The 7,107-nt window shown below is 36.4% G+C and overlaps 1 long non-coding RNA gene across 2 annotated transcripts; it reads left to right on the forward strand.

Annotated features, from left to right (window-relative positions):
- LOC130410519 (uncharacterized) lies at nucleotides 1-2,039 on the forward strand. Of its 2 annotated transcripts, XR_008905021.1 has the most exons (4): nucleotides 1-951; nucleotides 1,095-1,264; nucleotides 1,496-1,626; nucleotides 1,860-2,039. It is a non-coding gene; the product is annotated as an uncharacterized LOC130410519 (long non-coding RNA). The 2 variants fall into 2 exon arrangements; XR_008905020.1 differs by having other exon boundaries at nucleotides 1-1,264.
- The last annotated feature ends 5,068 nt before the right edge of the window (nucleotides 2,040-7,107 follow it).

Here is a 7,107-nt window from a genome sequence, read left to right on the forward strand (position 1 = left end):
GTAACGAATTGCTGTAAAAACTACAGCGTTATTTTACAGAAGCTGACTGTATTTTAAATAATACAGAATATTGCTGTAAAGTGCAATGCATTCTGGGGTCACTTGACGGATTAACTCAATGTACAGAATATTGCTGTAAATTTCAAATCTACAATGGCGGGATGATCTTCAACAGTCGAGATTGGGGTAGTGCGCAAAATGAGTGATTCACACCTGTGGTAAGTAACTTATTACGTATTTTTTTTCCATATTTGGTAACTATCATGCTGGTAACTTTATATAGAGGTATCTAAATTCGCGGTTCATATTGCTAACCCCGGATTCAACCTCCATCCGCGGGGACCGAAGGAGTCTTGCGGGGTTTCAGCAGCGCCGTCGCGGTAAGATTTCAAACATTCTCCGTCGCTATAGCACCTGAGGACAGAAGTTGTTCATGTTATTTAGAGTTTTTGTTCACACCAGGAGTGAAGGCGGTATGTGACGAGCTACAGTTCATTGTATTAGTAAGTTGACGGTTGTTTTTTTAATGTTGAACATCGCGCCCGCCGTAGACTCGGTAAAAGTTACATGCTTCGACAGTTGTGATACCACACTCGCTCGTGATTATTTTCTGGTGTAATTCAAATTTGCAAACGCAGTCATCCGTTAAATCGAGCGCCCAAATTAAAATGAGTCACCATAGCTTGCGGTAGGTCGATGTTCACGGAGGATAGCCCGGTAAAGTGATTAATGTACGTAACCATAGATATACAGTTTATGTATCGGAGGCCAGCTGAGAGCTTGAGCAAAAGACGTTAGCGACACCCTCATTGTATAGCAGGCCTGTCTCCCAAATAGGACCGTTGGAGGGTGGGAGTGAGACCCGTTACAAAATACTAGTGTGACAATTTCTTGACCGTGACATCCCTAACGTTAGTTGGATTACATTTCTGTATAAGTACGGTTTTAAGTGTAAGTTACTCTGTGTAATTTGCTTAGAGTTTGTTTGTAGAGTCACTTATACTAAAATGTAGTTTAAATGTAAAATGCTTAAAGATAATTGTATAGTCACTATTAACTATTACTATTGTCACATGTATAATTGTTTGTTTTAGGACACACTTTGCCATGCAGGCCACTGGATGCTGACTACTGAAGGTTAGGTTGTGTGTGACGGTGCTCAGCACAGCTTCATGTCTGGCCTTCCCACTCTGTTCATAGCATGTTACATATTCAATCTTGAGTACCAGGATGAGGCAGCGTGTATCTTGGAGTCCAATGAAAGGTATTAATTGAACAACTTCCTTACCTGCTTTTTATAGATATGTTAATGTTATATACCTGTTAAGACCTTTAAAACAATATTTCTCAACGAGAGATGCAATTTTTTTGGGCAAATTATTTAGAAGTCTCCCCTATTTAACACTAGCAAGCTGATGATTTAATTCATGTGTTTTAATATAATATATTTTGTACATTTAATATATAACATTTAGTTTTTCCTGACTCTTTGTAGATATTAATCCAGAGAGTGGAACAAGAAGCGTCATCTAAAATGCCAGGATACAGAAGAAACAGGTTGCAGTGAACCCACATGTCGCGGCTCTTCTAAACACAATGATGAATATTCAGTGTAATCGATGAAAAGTAAGAAGCACACACACACACACACACACAGACACACGCACACACACACACACACACACACACACACACACACACACACACACACACACACACACACACACACACACACACACACACAGATCTCATCATTGAATTACATCATTTTATTATTCTCTGACTGTATATGTTGTCCTCTGTTTTTCTCTGACTATAAATTGAATATCTAACATTATTCTCTTGTTTCGTTTCCATAGTTCCAGCTACTTGTTGTGCTCTGATGGATCAAGATGTGGACCATTTTACAGACTCACTTGGGCCTTGTTTTGCAATGTTGTTTCATGATGGTAATGTTGGTTAACGTGTTGTTTAAACATGAATGTTTAAAGAGCCATGTTGGATACTATGAAGTTGTTACTGAATAAAATTATTTCATGTACAACAACGTACACAATTTGTCTGTAATGTATTTTTGTATCAATTAAAAAAAAATAAACACTGTATATCCAGTATGCAAAACATACAGCATTATACTGTTGCTATTCAAAATTACAGTTTTTCCTTTATTCTGCAATTACAGTAAATGGCTGTAAATTAAATTACAGTACTGTGGCTGTACAATTTACAGTAACTGGCTGGCAACCCTGCTGCCAGTAGTTTACTGTAAATTTTACAGGATTTTTTTTACAGTGTAGGCTTAATTAAACTGTATTAAAAAAATGAACATATAACTTACTTAAATAAGTAAAATATTTCTGACTCAAATTTACTTTAATTAATTAAGTTGAAATGACTCAATTTTGCCTGTAGTTTTATGTTAACTAAACTTAATTCTTTCAGATTCTTCATTTTACATATAGTTTAGTCTTGATATGTATAAATCTAATTTATGCAAGACAAAATTAGCATGAAGAGACTGATCTCATAACTGCAGTAGCACATTTACAATCACTGGTGACATAACACATGTTACAGGTTACATGTATCCTCCCAGATACTAAGCACCTGCACAACTCTCCTGAACAATGGTAAACACACAACTGAAAAATATGGAAAATTCTTCTAAATATCTTTGACAAATGAACATTAAACACTAACAAGTCTTTAACTTTGCCCAAAAGAACACATCAAGTGTTCATATTCTTTCAAATCTACTCTACCTAATGCAATCCGTCGCAAAGCATGCTGGGAATTGGAAATCCTTCTCGACCGATTGTGTTGAATTAACATGTTTAAATAAAGTCAATAGAAAAGGAGCGAATCATATTTTTTATATCATATGTTTAAGTCAAAACTTCAAGTTAATCAAAAATAATCAACTTAAAAGTAAAATTGCGTTCCAGGAACTTAAAATATTTAAGTAAGCATTACTTTTTTGAAATTAGGTTAACATTACTTAATCTGTTCGATTATTTTGAGAATTTGGTTTTACAGTGCATGGGAGTGAAATAATGGGAACTGTAGTGAGAAAACTAACTACAAAGATAAAAAAATTGTAGGGAAAGTATGCATGTAGCGAGAACGAAGAGATAAACACTTAACACACATAAACACGATGTACTACACTTTTCCCCACTGATAATTTCCGGGGACCCCCTAGAATCTTCTAGAGGCCCCCTGGGGCTCCCCGGACCCCAGTTTGAAAACCCCTGCACTGTGTATTGTTTTTTGTTGTGTATTTGCAGGCTGCTGTGTATGTGGGTCAGCAAAAGGTTCAAACATCATTATAAGGAAGCCATATCATTTTGTCCAGGATCAGTCATTCATGAGATGACCTATGTTGCAAGTACCTTTATGTGACCATTGGACATTTATTGAGGTGAAAAGTACCAAGAATGTCTGCAATGAAATAAAGGTTGGTTTCATGCTTCACTACATTTGAGCATATGCCAGCTGGGTAAATATTCTTTAAGAGAAAGAGAGAGAGAGAGAGAGAGAGAGAGAGAGAGGGAGGGGGGGGATAGCACTAGGAAGCCTGTCTGCACAGAGATATTTCAAAGACTTCTGTTAGGCCCATGGATTCAAAAACAAGTAATTATCGACAAAAGCACAAAAGCTTGTGAAGACTTAAGTTGTTTTTTTCTTAATTGAGAGAAATGTGTTGCCAAACTCCCGACACACTCATAGCTTAAAGAGAACTGTTACAAGTTAATGAACATAAACTCTGGTGATAAAGCATCAGAGAAAACTGTCCAGACATACAAAACCACATTGTCTGTCTTGGCTTCCCAAGAAATCCCCCATATTTCTCTATTAGAAATAGAAAATCTCTCTGTCCCCCCTCTCTCTTCCCCACCGCTTGTCAGAAGAAAGGAAAGGAAAGCGGGAAGCGCGAGGCGGCGATTCGGTCAGCATACGCGCGCGCCTCCCGCGCTTCCAGCAGCGCGCGCTGTGCAGATAACACACACGCGCTGGAATGTCAACGGTTTGACAGGCTTCCGACGATTAACTCCCTTTCATCTCCGCAGCTGACAGCTCGGTTTAAAGCTCGTTTTGTACTTGTATCTAAATTTGTGTTTTCGGAATGAGAAATCACTGAGCAGAGACGCATGTTTTCATGAGCTGGTGAAGGAGGAAGCGCGTAAAAAAGCTGTTAAACTCCACAAGCCGCCGTGTGATCTGTGCTACAATCTGAGGTAAAAGCCACTATGACACAGGAGGCTAATTTTAGGGCATGGATCGATTTAACCGTGCTTTTACCGTTTTTAGTATTAAAGGAATCAGTAGCCTAACTTGTATTGACTATAAATCACTTGTAAACGAGAAATGGCTTCTCACGCACTGTAAAACTTTACTGTAGTTTTTGCAGCAGGTTTGCCAGTAATTTACTGTAGAATTAATTACTACTTAATATACTTTCCAATTAGTGCTGTTTTCAATTCCTTTAATCAAAATTAAAACCCTTTAACTTTTTTTTCAAAATGAGCAAGAAGAGTTTGGCATTAGCACAGCAACACTGCAAAAAAATGACATTATTCCTAAGCATTTTCTCTTGTTTTCTGTAAAAATATTTAAAACTTCTTAAATTGCGATGCATTTGCATAACAAGAAAATTGACCCAATATTTGTATTCTTGTTTTATGAAAGAAAAATATGTTAACTAGGTAAGTTTATGCTAATAAACAAAATTGTACATTAAATCTACAGTAAGTGGCAAACCTGATGCAAAATTACAGCAAAGTTTTACAGTGCTGGTTATCACAAGTGTGACCGTTAAAGAAAATACACATTTTTAACGTTATTTAAAACATAATTTTAACGATTTTAATTAGCTATCAGTTTTCTGTATGAGAAATTGGCAATTTTATATTGTAGAAGAATAGTAACACACGTTCCTTACATTTTCATACAAATTCAGTAACACTTTTTCTCATCGGAAAGCAATTTCAGTTGGAATTGTTGCAGTGATCAGCCGTCACAGGAAATCATTACGGTAAAACGTTTGATCTATGCTTACCAGTATTGGTATTGACAGTGTCACAACAAACGTCTAGTTTGTCTGCTGTAAATGTTTAAATTGGGTATTTTTCTATCAAGCCCTTGAGCCAAACATACAGACCTCATCCAATATCTGCCAAAGCAGGGAAGATGTTAAAATGCTTTTTTAACAACATATTCAGGAATGGTTGCAAAATTGTCAATAGCATGTCGTAAACCTGACGTGACCAATTATTATTGGTTTGAATGTGCATTTAAAAAAAGCAAATAAAAGCTCAACCACATCCTTCACATAAAACCAGCTTTAAGCCTTTGTGTGTTAAAGCCTCAAAAGAAGTTTGAGCTTGTTCGTAACTCTTTTTCAAAGGCCACCTTTCACCGACCTCCATTTTAATCAGTACTTCCTGACCCTGTCACCTAGTCATGATGATCTCCTGTGTTTTGGATTTAGCAAGGGTCTATATTAAGATTCAGGCCCTTGGCAAAGGTAGAAGTTTTTTAATTTTCCTGTGACATTAAGACACTACGGCTGGAGGGCATCGAGTGATGCGTGTGAAGTCCTGTGAGAGGCCTGAGAAACGCTCCGGATTTCCCTGTGGAGAAAACAGAAGCAGAGGACTTCTACAAGTAAAAGGCACATGAGGTTTCCTGCCTGCGACATCAGAAATGTCTGAAAAATATGGATAAACAGTTGCAGCCCCTCATGCAAATGTCCACACGCTCACGCCTACCAATTTCATCTAGTATTTTCTGGGAAAGCACTTGAGGGCTTGTTCTCAATCACCCTTCAATCACATGAGATCGCTGTTGAGTTTTAATTGTCAGCGGGAATAAATGCATGAGTGGAACTCTTGAATATAAAGTTCATATCTACTAATCATTTAATTATGATCGGGAAAGCTAATGAAGCGAAAAGATTAATTAAGTGGCATTTTCTTTGATGCTCTGATTGATTTTGAATTGCAATGTCATTTGACAAGAAGCTCAATAATAATAATTATTTAATAAAGTTGAAAAATATTTCCAGAAATGGCAAACTCTGATGCATCAGACACTTTCCTGGTCAATAGAATACTGCCACTGTGATAAAAGAATGATGAAATAATCTTTTGTGTTCCGAAATTATGAAGGATTTGTCATTTAATCATTTTCTGCATTTTATAATCTATTTACAATACAGTTAAATAATACCCAAGAGACAATAAAGTGTAAAATGTCTATTTACTGTAGCTATCCATGTATAGATTTTCTATACAAATTCTTATAATAAACGTTCTTAAAAAAGGTGCTTCACGATGCCAAAGAACAATTAAACAGCTGAATCGTTCCTAAAGAACCAATTAACATCTGAAGAATCTTTCCATGTCAGTGGAAAAGGGTTCTTTAAAGGGTAAATGTACCAATATGTAAATTTTGGCAGATAACAATAACCGATAATACTTTAACACTGGAAGCTGATAATCTATATATTGACCGATATACAGTACCTAAACATTCATACACAATTTTCTGAGACTGAAACAAAAGGCAAAACGAGTACAACATCTTTTATTTGAAACCACTCACTGCAGAAAACAAAGTAACCAAAAATTCTCCCGCCCCCTGAAAATCATGTACCAAGCTTACTTTACCTAGTTAAAGGTCCTTTAACTTTTAAACTTTTCAGGTATGTTTAGTAAATAAACAAATTGTAGATATTCTTCCAGAGCAACCCAGAAAAGTGTTATGATAGCTACGAGTCTCACAGGTCTCCAGAAAGAAAGCATTCAGACAGCAATTGCCTTTAAACGTTATGCTTTTGTTCCTATAATTGTACCTACTTTAACACTTTTGCTAATAATAGTAAGAGGATGATAAGGTGTTGGGTTTCAACTGTGTACAGTGGTTTGACCACAGAAAATTATTCATAATCCGCCTAAATGTTGTGATAAATGCCTGATACAATAGCATTAAAAATGACCATTTATTGGCTGATACCGATATGGCAGAAAATGTATTGTGCATCCCTACTTCTTTATATCATTAGAAGTAAGAGAGATATATATATGGAATCACTGTGGTGAACAT

Source organism: Triplophysa dalaica, chromosome 21 (assembly GCF_015846415.1).
Source record: "Triplophysa dalaica isolate WHDGS20190420 chromosome 21, ASM1584641v1, whole genome shotgun sequence".
NCBI lineage: Eukaryota > Metazoa > Chordata > Actinopteri > Cypriniformes > Nemacheilidae > Triplophysa > Triplophysa dalaica.